The sequence below is a fragment of the Poecilia latipinna genome, unplaced genomic scaffold, assembly GCF_001443285.1.
Source record: "Poecilia latipinna isolate Pla-1442-1.1 unplaced genomic scaffold, P_latipinna-1.0 Scaffold1246, whole genome shotgun sequence".
In the NCBI taxonomy this organism is placed as follows: Eukaryota; Metazoa; Chordata; class Actinopteri; order Cyprinodontiformes; family Poeciliidae; genus Poecilia; species Poecilia latipinna.
In genome coordinates, this window is record NW_015113862.1 from 127,854 (window position 1) to 138,257 (window position 10,404).

Sequence of the window (10,404 nt, forward strand, 5' to 3'; positions counted from 1 at the left end):
TGTTTAATCACTTAGTAATAAAAAATATCAAAAAGCATCGCAGAGTCACTGACATACGTGACGTTTTACAAGTATTTTTCTAACAAAAGCTGCTCAGCCTTCATAGATAGAGATCCCCCCCAGGGAAAGGATGCAAAGACTGACCGAAAGGTGATCCTGCTAGAAAGATACTTGTAAAGAGCGAGAATAGCAATGGGACACCAACAGAACTAACGGCTAAGCCTTGTTTCAGACAGCTCTGTCCTCCCCTAAAGCCTGCTAGGAACACAGCGCTCTGGGACTCTGCAGGGTAACAGCATTTACATTTACTGCTGCTCTGCTCTGCTCTGCAACAGTTGCGCCTGGCTGCTGGCGCACCACCACTCCGTTAAGGACGCAACGCTAATTCTGTCAACCCGGACTCTGTACCTTCTCTGCGGCTTTTTCGCCCATCGTCTGAATTTAAAGCAGCTAAAAGTGTTGTATTTGCTTGCCGTGCTGTTTCCACCACAGAATGTTTAGCTTGTTTTAAATCTAATTTATTTATATTTAACACTGATAATTATTTCATAGTAAAAACCACACAGCAGAGGCTTTAATGGAAACATTAAAACACACAAGCTGTTTAGTTGTGGCCCACCACAGGTCAGAAAGGAATTATGTCTTTTATTTATCCACACAAGTAAAAACACAGAAAATCTCCAATGAAATTCTTAAGGCAGATTTGTGTCTCGTATTCTATCCGCTTTCACTCGGTCTAAGAGGATAAAGCCATGCTAGCAGTCCATCGTTACAGGTCTTTAAGGTCCCAGACTGGTGGGCGGTGAGAACAGATCCCTCGCTGTGAGCAGTGAGCCTTGAAGAATGGAGAATATAACCTCTGAGAGCTGCTGAGACATAGAGGACAGAGGATAGTGTGGAATGAAGCAGAAGAAAGGAGAAATTAAAGTTATAGAGGGAGAAACTTGAAATGATCTAAGAGCTGTCGCAAAGAGGGGAGACGCAACACTCAATTATTAACTTAATACGACTTGTTCCGAGATGACAGCAGTAAAAGAAGGAAGGATAATACCGAAGATATTTGCTTACCCATCCAAATCATTTAATTCACTTTCACGGCTACAGGTTTACAAAATCCAGCACCGATATGCAGACCGCTTCCACGAACAGTTGTGGAAGAAAGGGTCGCTCTCAGGGGCTTCGGCAGTTCCAGCGCGTACCGTGACAGGACGCCACCTGTGCATGGCGTCCAGTTGGAAATTTCCTCGTTAGCGAAGTCAAAGGGTGCTGAGGTGCACAGAGGTCACTAACTTTCCAGAGAGTCTAATTTCAGACCTTCAAGCATTCATGTGTTCAAGAATTCAGATTAGCTCGTCAATAGTGCAGACAGCTTTATCAAATGGGTTTCCAATGCTGAGCAGCTTCATCCAAGCCTCAATGCAAAGGGTTGTAGTGCAAAACACATCACCACTGGACTCTAGAAGAGTGGACACATGTTCTCTAGAGTTTCAAATCGTCCCACCCTGTTTAGCAGTGCAATGGAGGCGTCTGAGTTTGGCAGGTATCAGGAGAACGGTTCTTACCTGAGTGCATTATGTCAGCTCTAATGGAGTGGGGCTGTCAGGTGTTGGGCATGGTGCCTTAGCTCCTTAATAAAAAGGATTTTAATTTAATGCAAAGTCAGCTGAGAAACTACTTTTGTAATTACTAGATTATGGAGTTAATTTACAGTGTATGAATACCTCCATCCCAGTGCCAAAATGCTGTTAATACACTCCACCATAGAGTCTTAAAAAATATTACAAACCTTAAAATTCAATTCTGCTTTGCCAGGGCAAAGATCAATTCATTGTTCTAATTTTTATGTATAAAAATCTATCTTCCTAAATCCCTCGATTCCTGAATCCCCGTTTCTTTCCATAAATGACAGTGAACCAGAACATAAAGCAAGGTCCATAATGTAAAATGTGTATGTATAAGAGTGTTTTGTGTGGAAGTATTTATCTGGCCTGTAGAGACACCCAAACTCAAAATGATGGTGCACTTTTCAGATGAATCAAAGAGGAGGCAGGTTTTTCGTCCAACATCAGTGTCTGACCTCACAAGTGCTTATTTGGAAGAATTGTCTGTGCTTTCCATAAACGTACTTATAAACCTTGTGGAAAAAACCCTAACAGAGATGGTGCTGCAGCTTGAAATGATAGGCCAACATCATTTTAGACTCTATGAAAAAAGGATGAAATGTCACTCAAATTCATGTGTTTGAAGGCCAATAAGTGAATTATTTTGGTTTTGTTGTGTTTTTCATTTCATAGAGATGCATCCGATAAAATAAATAGAAAAGTTGTCACTCTTTCTCGTAAATGAATCCCAGTCCTGTCATGCTTACGCTACATGCTTTGACAGCAGCCTTAGTTTTATTGGCTCTCACATACTTTCCTCTTCATGAGGCTTAAGGTCATCACATACCTGTCTGTCTGGGACTCCAAACTGCTCCCTGGAGTCTTCTTAGATGGTGAAGCAACATCTGGAACTGTCAAGACAAAGAAAGATCAACACAGAGTACCTTCAATTAAAGAGTAGCTCAGAAACTGCGGGGTCAAAATCGAACAGAATAGCTTAGCAGGTGGATGTCACAGGGAGGATTTTGTTCATTGCCTGATACTCCTGCCAACTTTCCAAGCTGGCTGATCTCGAGAATTCGCTGTAGGGCATGTCGTGCTCGGCATATTTCAGGCACAATAGGTACCGGAGGACGTGTAGTTTGAAATTACATCCCAACAGATGGACACAAACCGCTTAAAGATTCTCCTTTAATTATGTAAAATGCTAACTATTATTAAGGCTTATATAAATAGATTAGGTAAAGCCCTAAATCACCATTTGGAAATCAGCATTCACATATTACAAATGTAAGTCTTCTCACTGGGATTATAAGAGAGGCAAAATCATTTCATCCCGATTGTTTTTACAGTAATATCAGAAACACACAAAGCCCCGCCTTCGTGTGTTGGCTGTTTTCATAATGTACCCGACTCTGATTGTTTACCTTTCTGATCTAGAAACTGTGGTTATACTTAGCACCGTACAAGACAAAAGAACATCAGACAAAGACAGACAAGGACAGAGACAACAATAGACGGACATCGGAGAGTCACAAAAGCCGAGCCTCAGTGAGGGTGATGATGTTCTACTACCCTGTCCTTGGCTAAGATTCAAGGTTTTTCTAATGACCAAAATAATATTACTTTAAATGTACATCTGCTGGACATGTGAATAATTTTGGGCCCAAGCTGATCTGAATGCAGGTAAAAGTCAAAATTCATTTGCAGCACATGTATGCTCAAATAATAAAATAAAAAAATCTAATGTATAATTTCTGTCCATCTTCTTTAATATAGTCACTTGCATTTTCTGCCAGTGACACTTTGCCAGTACAGAATAGTTTTGAGCTTCAAGCCTGTGGTTGTACCCGAAGTTGTGGAGATTGTGTGAACGAGTACAAGTCACGGTATGAAGCGTTTGATTGCTGCAACTCCAAACCTTTTCCATTTATTCTTAAGAAGGGCATAAGTAATTTTAACAAACAATTTTGTGTTAAAGCATCAACAAACACGGGAAATTTGATTTGTGTTTTCAAATAAGCTGCTGCTTGTAAATGGTCTTTTATTTTGGCTGATACGATATTTCTTATGACAAAAATCTAAACCTTCCAGGAGGATGAAAAAATTGTATTTCTTTGCTGCAACATATTGACACTCTTTTATTTATTTATTTATTCTTTGGTATTAACTCACCTAAACAGTGAATGGAAGCAAAAAATGGCTAACATGTTAAAAAGCTCAAACTCTTCATGCACTTCGGTACGGATGCTCTCAGGTTATGCACATTAACTGCATGCTGACATTCCTCTGGCCTCTAAAATACAGACACAAAAACAGCTGCATGGATACACAAAAGCGGATGCATATGTATGGACTCACAATAACACAGAGGACACTTTCACTGCTCACTTCAAACATCACAATGATTGAGGTCGTCACACTGTCCCACACAAACACGTGAGGCGTTTTATCTGTTGACCAATCTTAATTGAAGCTGCTTCGCCTGTCCGATGAGGTTCCCCTTCAGTCTCAACCTCCCTCCTCCTCCTCCGCTTCTTCCTCCTCCTCCTCCTTCTCTTCACGAGTCTTCAGATCGCTTCCACCCGGTCTTTTGTCCTCTACTCGCCTCCTTCACGTTTCTGTATCGGATGAGCTGAGCTGACCTTTTCTCATTGTGTATCTGCAGGAGATCCAGAGTTCTCATCAAACATGACCTCCCAGGCCCATCTATCCCTGTTCTCTTCTTTTTTTTTCGGTCTCACTTTCTCCCGTCTCCTCTGCACGTCCTTCTCCAGCCTTTGTTCTCCAGCGCATCGAGTGTAAAGGACTGAGGGTTGGGACCTGCGGGTGATGCTGAGTGAAGACTTTGATCAGGAAGAAAGCTAAGAAAGGTCGCTGACAGACTGTTAGAGCTCATCTTCTGCAGCCTTAAGGGTCGGACTGTAGCTCAGTCTGTTAAACAAACAGTGGAGATTGTACATTATAAATAAAACATTTTTTTTTATTGGCTGCACCACTGTAGTTTAATCTCTATAAATATATACATCTTGTATCTCCTTAGGTGACAGTAAGATTATTGGTTGCACCTAGAAAAGAAATTACAATTTTTTTATCATTTAAGGAAGACAAATGTCTGTTTTTAATGTTTACACTCTCCTCTTTGTCGACATCCTGCAGACCTAGGCCATTGTTGCTTTAGGTGCCACTAATTACCAGCACAAATAGACGTGACAGCTTTCCAATTCCTCGGCGAGTATGCAAATAAACCTTTTGCAGTTGTAGAGATGTAGGTGCATCAGAATTGTGCACCAAAATATTCAACGACAGCAAGTGAGTGACATGAACTAGACAAGCTTTGGAATCATTGCAGTTTTGGTATGTTTTGATTTTACATGCTTTTTTCCCCCACATGCTTAAAATAGCCATCAACTGTATGTAATTCAATTTGAGAACAGAATTACATTAGATAGTTAATGAAGCCTGGCTAAGACAATGTCAGCTGGACATTTAGTTCATTCACATTCATCTGGAACATTGGGGGATTTGTTAAAATCGGTTTTTAGACTGAAAGCCTCTGTCCTGGTTTTGAAAGCATAAGATATATACTCAGTGGCCACTTTATTAGAGACAACTGTTTATGTGCTTGTTCACAAAAAAAAAGAAAGAAACTCAGGAACTTGATGCATCGAGACCTCTAGATGTGGGAAACAAATTCAGTAACACTTATTCATAAAACTCTGAACAAGACGCATCTACATTTAGTTTCTCTGCAACAATACAATACTTCTTCTTGCCAGCGTTGTTTTCTGTCTGTGCTTCAGAACGTGAGGTCAACAGGACAAGCGACCGATTGTTTATTCAAAAGCCAGGCAGCATCCAGCTGGCACTTCCTTGAGCTCAAACAGAGAGGCACAGACTCAGAGCTGCATCGATGTGAGCCTAAACCACTGTGCTGCGTTTCACACCGTCTGCTGACCCTGCAGAAAATAAATCAAAATATTTAGTTACTCAAAAACTAAGGCAAAGAGCAAAACATCAGGGAGAGGAGGCAGGAAAAAAAGAAAAAGGTCGTGTGGTTTGAGGTTTGGCGACTTTCTCCCTCCCACAGGGAAGCGGACACAGAGTCAGGATGCAGCACAGGTGAGTGCTGGCCCAGGTGAAGCTGTTATTTCCTGTCCATAGTGTGTGTGTGTGTGTGTGTGGGCTTCGCACCTGCTGAGAGACAGCTGCTCTTACTCGCTGAAGCAAAGTCCAGCTAGGTAGAAAACATGACGGCAGAAGGACGAGCTCCCACGTTTAAATGTTTAGGTTCAGTCTCACTGTCCTTTTCCAGTGTGCGAGCGGCTCAGGGGGCTGAGTTCAGTAAGCTGTTGGCGAGGACAAAAATTAAACTACTATTCTGTTTGTACTAAATAGCAAGCATTGGGCTTTTGGTGAACATTAAGCAACAAATTTGAGGTTGGAAACCAAGTGGTCTGGAAACACGATTAACGACTTAGTCAAACTACTTTCATGCCATTAAGTGTTGCACTGAAGATAAAATAGCGCCTAAAGCCGGAGAAGTGGAGTTTTTTGGGGGGGGGACTTAATCAGAATTGTGTGTATAATTTAAATAACTAAAGCTTTAAGACTTTCAATCAGCTGCTGTTTTCCAAATGTAAATGGAACATATATTTAGCCAGTAGCCACAGTATTTCGCCTAATGCCCCATAATACCCAAAATGCTCCTGCATTAGCGGGTGTGGCCTCATGAAATTATTATTGCATTACTTCCGACCGGAGTATGCTAATCGCTCAGTGGTGTTTTACAACATCTGGGGAAGAATATCAAATGAAATCACCGCACGGCCAACTTTGTAGCGCTTTCCTCACTATGAATATTAAAACCGACACATCCACACGATAAAATAGTGATGATTAGGAGTGCTGGTATGGGCGGGTGTGTTAGACGCAGCCGGTGTCAGGATTGTCAGTCGTAGATTGGATAAATCCAGAAGCATCGATAGACAATAGCCTGAGGTGCGACTGAATAATTCAGAGAATGAAGGGAGCGATGTGTAATGTTGTCTTTCTCCTATTACGGGGAGACGCGATGTGGCAAGCTTGGTTGCGCCAACTTTGATCGTTGCTTCTTTTCTTTCTGAAGGGGAAGCAGTGAAAGCAATCGGATCTGAGGCCATTCCGCCACAATGATTAATGTTCTCACCGCTGGAAATGTTAAATGTGACGGGTTTATTCTAATGCAAAGAACCGCACTTGACAGATATTAGTGGCATGAGATAAATTAGGCTATTCAAGGATTTTACTGACAGCTTGCTTTAATACGCAACGATGCAAAGACAACATCCTGAAGGTTGGGAGATCTTTTTTTTTATTTTTTATTTTGGTAATCTTTATGAAGGAAGTTGAGTAAAAACTGATTTTTAAAGCTTGTTCCTCAAGCCACAGGGAAGAAGAGGGTGTTTACTTCACTCACCCTTTATTCTATAACAGCAGCAGATATCAACATTTGCTGTTGCTCTTAGAAAGGAGCTTTGATACTGGCGACTTTCCAAAGGATTCGTACACTTTTCGGTAAAGTTTGGAATTTCATTAAGGATTTTTCCAGGTTTGAAAAAGTATGAAAATGTGTTTAAATTTACAGATTTATTCTCCGCGCTCATTTCTAAAAACATAACCATTAATCTAATTGCTGATTCATCTACCGTCCGTCCATCCATCATTCACCCAACTCTTTCTATGCGGTGATTACTCTGTCCATTCCATATCTAAAGTCTCATCCCTCTTGGAAAAGCTGTGGTAGATTCACAGTAGACTACTGTACTGAACTAAATGTGTAGGAATCCTGAAAAAGTTTTAGAGATTTGGAGACAATTTCCAAAAAAACAAACCAAAAAAAAACAAAAAAAAAAAACCACAGGATCTCAACTGATTGGAATATGTTGCCGTACTTGTGTGACGATCCTTTTACTTTCTATTTCGACATTGATTCCTTCTCACAGCTTAAACCCAACTCTGTCATACAAGTGCCCTCAAAACGCACAAGAAAACAGTTGAAAGAATGAAAACAGACAGGAAATTGGAGGTTTTATAACCTTTAGGAGTGACAGGCTAACAAGAGGAATATGATACTTCACAGTAAGTGGTGCTCCTGGGCGGAGGAGGCGGGGGAAAAAGGTCCCAAAAGGGTTAAATGAGGTAATTGGAAAAGGAGGCAAGGGCAGACATTTCCTCAACTTCTCCTCTTGAAACCTAAGACACACATGCGCATTTGGGCATGCACGCACTTGACAGCAGTCTTGTAAAAGCTAAAACCTGCCTATGCCAATTAGCAGGTGGTGAAGGTCAGTTACGTCGGCGTGTGTTGAAGAGAGATAAATTTCCCATTAGGTGAGAGCCTCCACTTGACTGTATGGGGTCTGAGTCTGTCTCACACACACGCACACACACACACGCGCACACACACATGCCGCCTACATGCACAGAAACTAATCTCAGTATCAGCTAAAGTATGGCTGGCTTGATGAGAATGTTACCCGGTTGAATACATTTCTCTTTTGTAGCTTCTGTCGTAATAAACAGAGGCATCTGTGTCTTATTTTAGTTCAAACTAGAACTTCACTTTCAATGCAGTCTGAAAATGGAGCTGTAGGAAACTACCAAATGGAAATTTATCAAAGTACCTGCAACAGTTGTGGAAAAAAAAAATGAAAATGTGGATCACAAACATAGTGGTTTATGTCTGACAGGATTTTCTGCTGTTATTTGAACCCCATTAAAAATATCTATATGTCTGTGTAACATCCACTCCTGACACGTTTAAGTATAAGTGTTGCATTTCCCAAACATCTTTCATGTTGGTGTTTGGTAGATATGCAGGTGTGTTTTTTCTGCTTTTGCTTTGACCCACAGTGAAGCTCATAGTTTTGCGGATGACTGTGTGTTTTTAATTTTTGTAATAAATATGAGTGTAGTTGTGAAAAATTATCTTAAACTAGTTGACGTGAGTAGCTGCCACTGCTCTGTGGATTTATTCACTTTTCTACATGTTCGCAATGTGACCTAATTCTTCTTTAACCCTCGAGGATTTAGACCCAACAGGTTTTTTGCTGACTTTTTAATTTTTCTGTGTGCGTTTTTGTTTTTTTTTTGGTTTCAGAAACTGACGGTCTAACGGGACAACCCTGCAGCTTCCCCGCTGTCCCACCATGACATTCTGACGCTCCTTCTGTCCGTCGTGCTACGGCCACCAGAGGGTTAAATAAAAATGACTTTATTTAGTATTTCTTTAGCTGTAAAAACAAAATGACATGATAGTCTTGGATTTTTTGTTTTTCTTTGCACATCCGTGTTCTTGTTCTGCCATGCATACCTCTTCCTGTTCTTGGTCTGTCCTCGTTTATATGACCACTTCTGCCATCATGAGGAGGTTTGCATCAGATAAGGAGGAAGATGAAGAAAGGACATAGAGGTGTGGATCAATAGAGTCCATATACTGCAAGAGCTAAAAATCAATGGCAAAGGGAAATTAATCTGTTGTCATTGAATAAATTAAGGAAACTGAACCGTGTGACTGAACATCCTTTTGGAAAATTGGAAAACCTGTGTAGATTAAAATGTAAAAGATCTTTATTAGGCAGTGATCCTGAAATCCTCTGAAGCCTAAAACGCTCTGTGTGCTATCTGTAGTGAAGACGCTAAGGCTGCCATATTCATTATGTCCTGAAACAAACCAGGACATCCAGTAAGAGGAAGATCAAACGCATGAACACGATGCCGTATTTGACAACGGAAGCATTTTGTACGCCAGGAATTTACGCAGGGAGAATATGAAAGAGCATAATGTTGTAATTGTCTTTTTTTTCCATAATTATTTTTCTTCTTATAGTTCAGACTGTAAAATAAACATGTCCATCCGAGGTCTTATTCAGACGAAGGTGTGAGTTCATCGTTATCATGTGAAAAACACTATTAAATAGTAGCCCAAAGAAAAGCTTGGCTTATTTATTTTTGACACACTGTGTCTTGCAAACGTACAAACCCGTTCAAGAACACATTCATTTAATTTTCAGTTTACTTTGCATTTCACTAAATTAGCTATGGCAGGATGCTGTGCAGTAAGGATTCAGTCCAGCCTTTTCGTTGACTAATTAAAAGATAACTGTAATCCAATGCACAACACGATTAATAGGACCTTAGTCTTCCTCTAAAAGCCTGCACCATGATCAATAATTCATTTAAACCCTGGCAGTTTATTTAAATTAGTCAGCTAGGAAAACAACGTCAACAAAATAGAAGAAGCAGCGAGAGTGAGACAGGGACGAAGGAAAAACAACTGAAAGCAAAGTGAAAGCCCAGCGACGGAAAGTGAGGAAAGTATGAGACGGAATGAAAAGAAGAAATCAAACAGAGGGTCTGATGGCAGGTTGAGTAAGACAGAGTTTGAGAGAAGAGAGGTAAGTTCTGTTATTTCTCTGTGGACCTGTGTGAAGTAGCTCGTACTAAGGCCTCTGGCATCACATCACTCCAACCAGCTTAATTGCAGTCCAAAGGGAGTGAAAAAGGCTGGTTCGAACCCGGAGGATTTCCACACGAAAACAGCACCAGAAACAGGAAACCTTGTGTTGCATAACCAAGTCAAACATCTTTAGTTTGCAGTATTTCTCTAATTATTTTAGCTTTAGATTTTCAAAAGTATTGTCAAAATATAAAAGTATAACTGATGCACAACTTTGGGTGAAAGAAGTCTGAATTACTCTGAAGTCTTGTGAATGGCACCGAAAAGTTGTGTGAATTTGACTTCTGTAAATTCACTACAGAA

General features: G+C 40.6%; 1 long non-coding RNA gene across 1 annotated transcript; it reads right to left on the minus strand.

The window, feature by feature from the left end:
- Positions 1-669: 669 nt before the first annotated feature.
- Positions 670-4,858, minus strand: LOC106960950 (uncharacterized). The gene is made up of 3 exons (XR_001427677.1): positions 3,839-4,858; positions 2,449-2,512; positions 670-866 (listed from the first exon to the last, which is right to left on the minus strand). It is a non-coding gene; the product is annotated as an uncharacterized LOC106960950 (long non-coding RNA).
- Between the last annotated feature and the right edge of the window lie 5,546 nt (positions 4,859-10,404).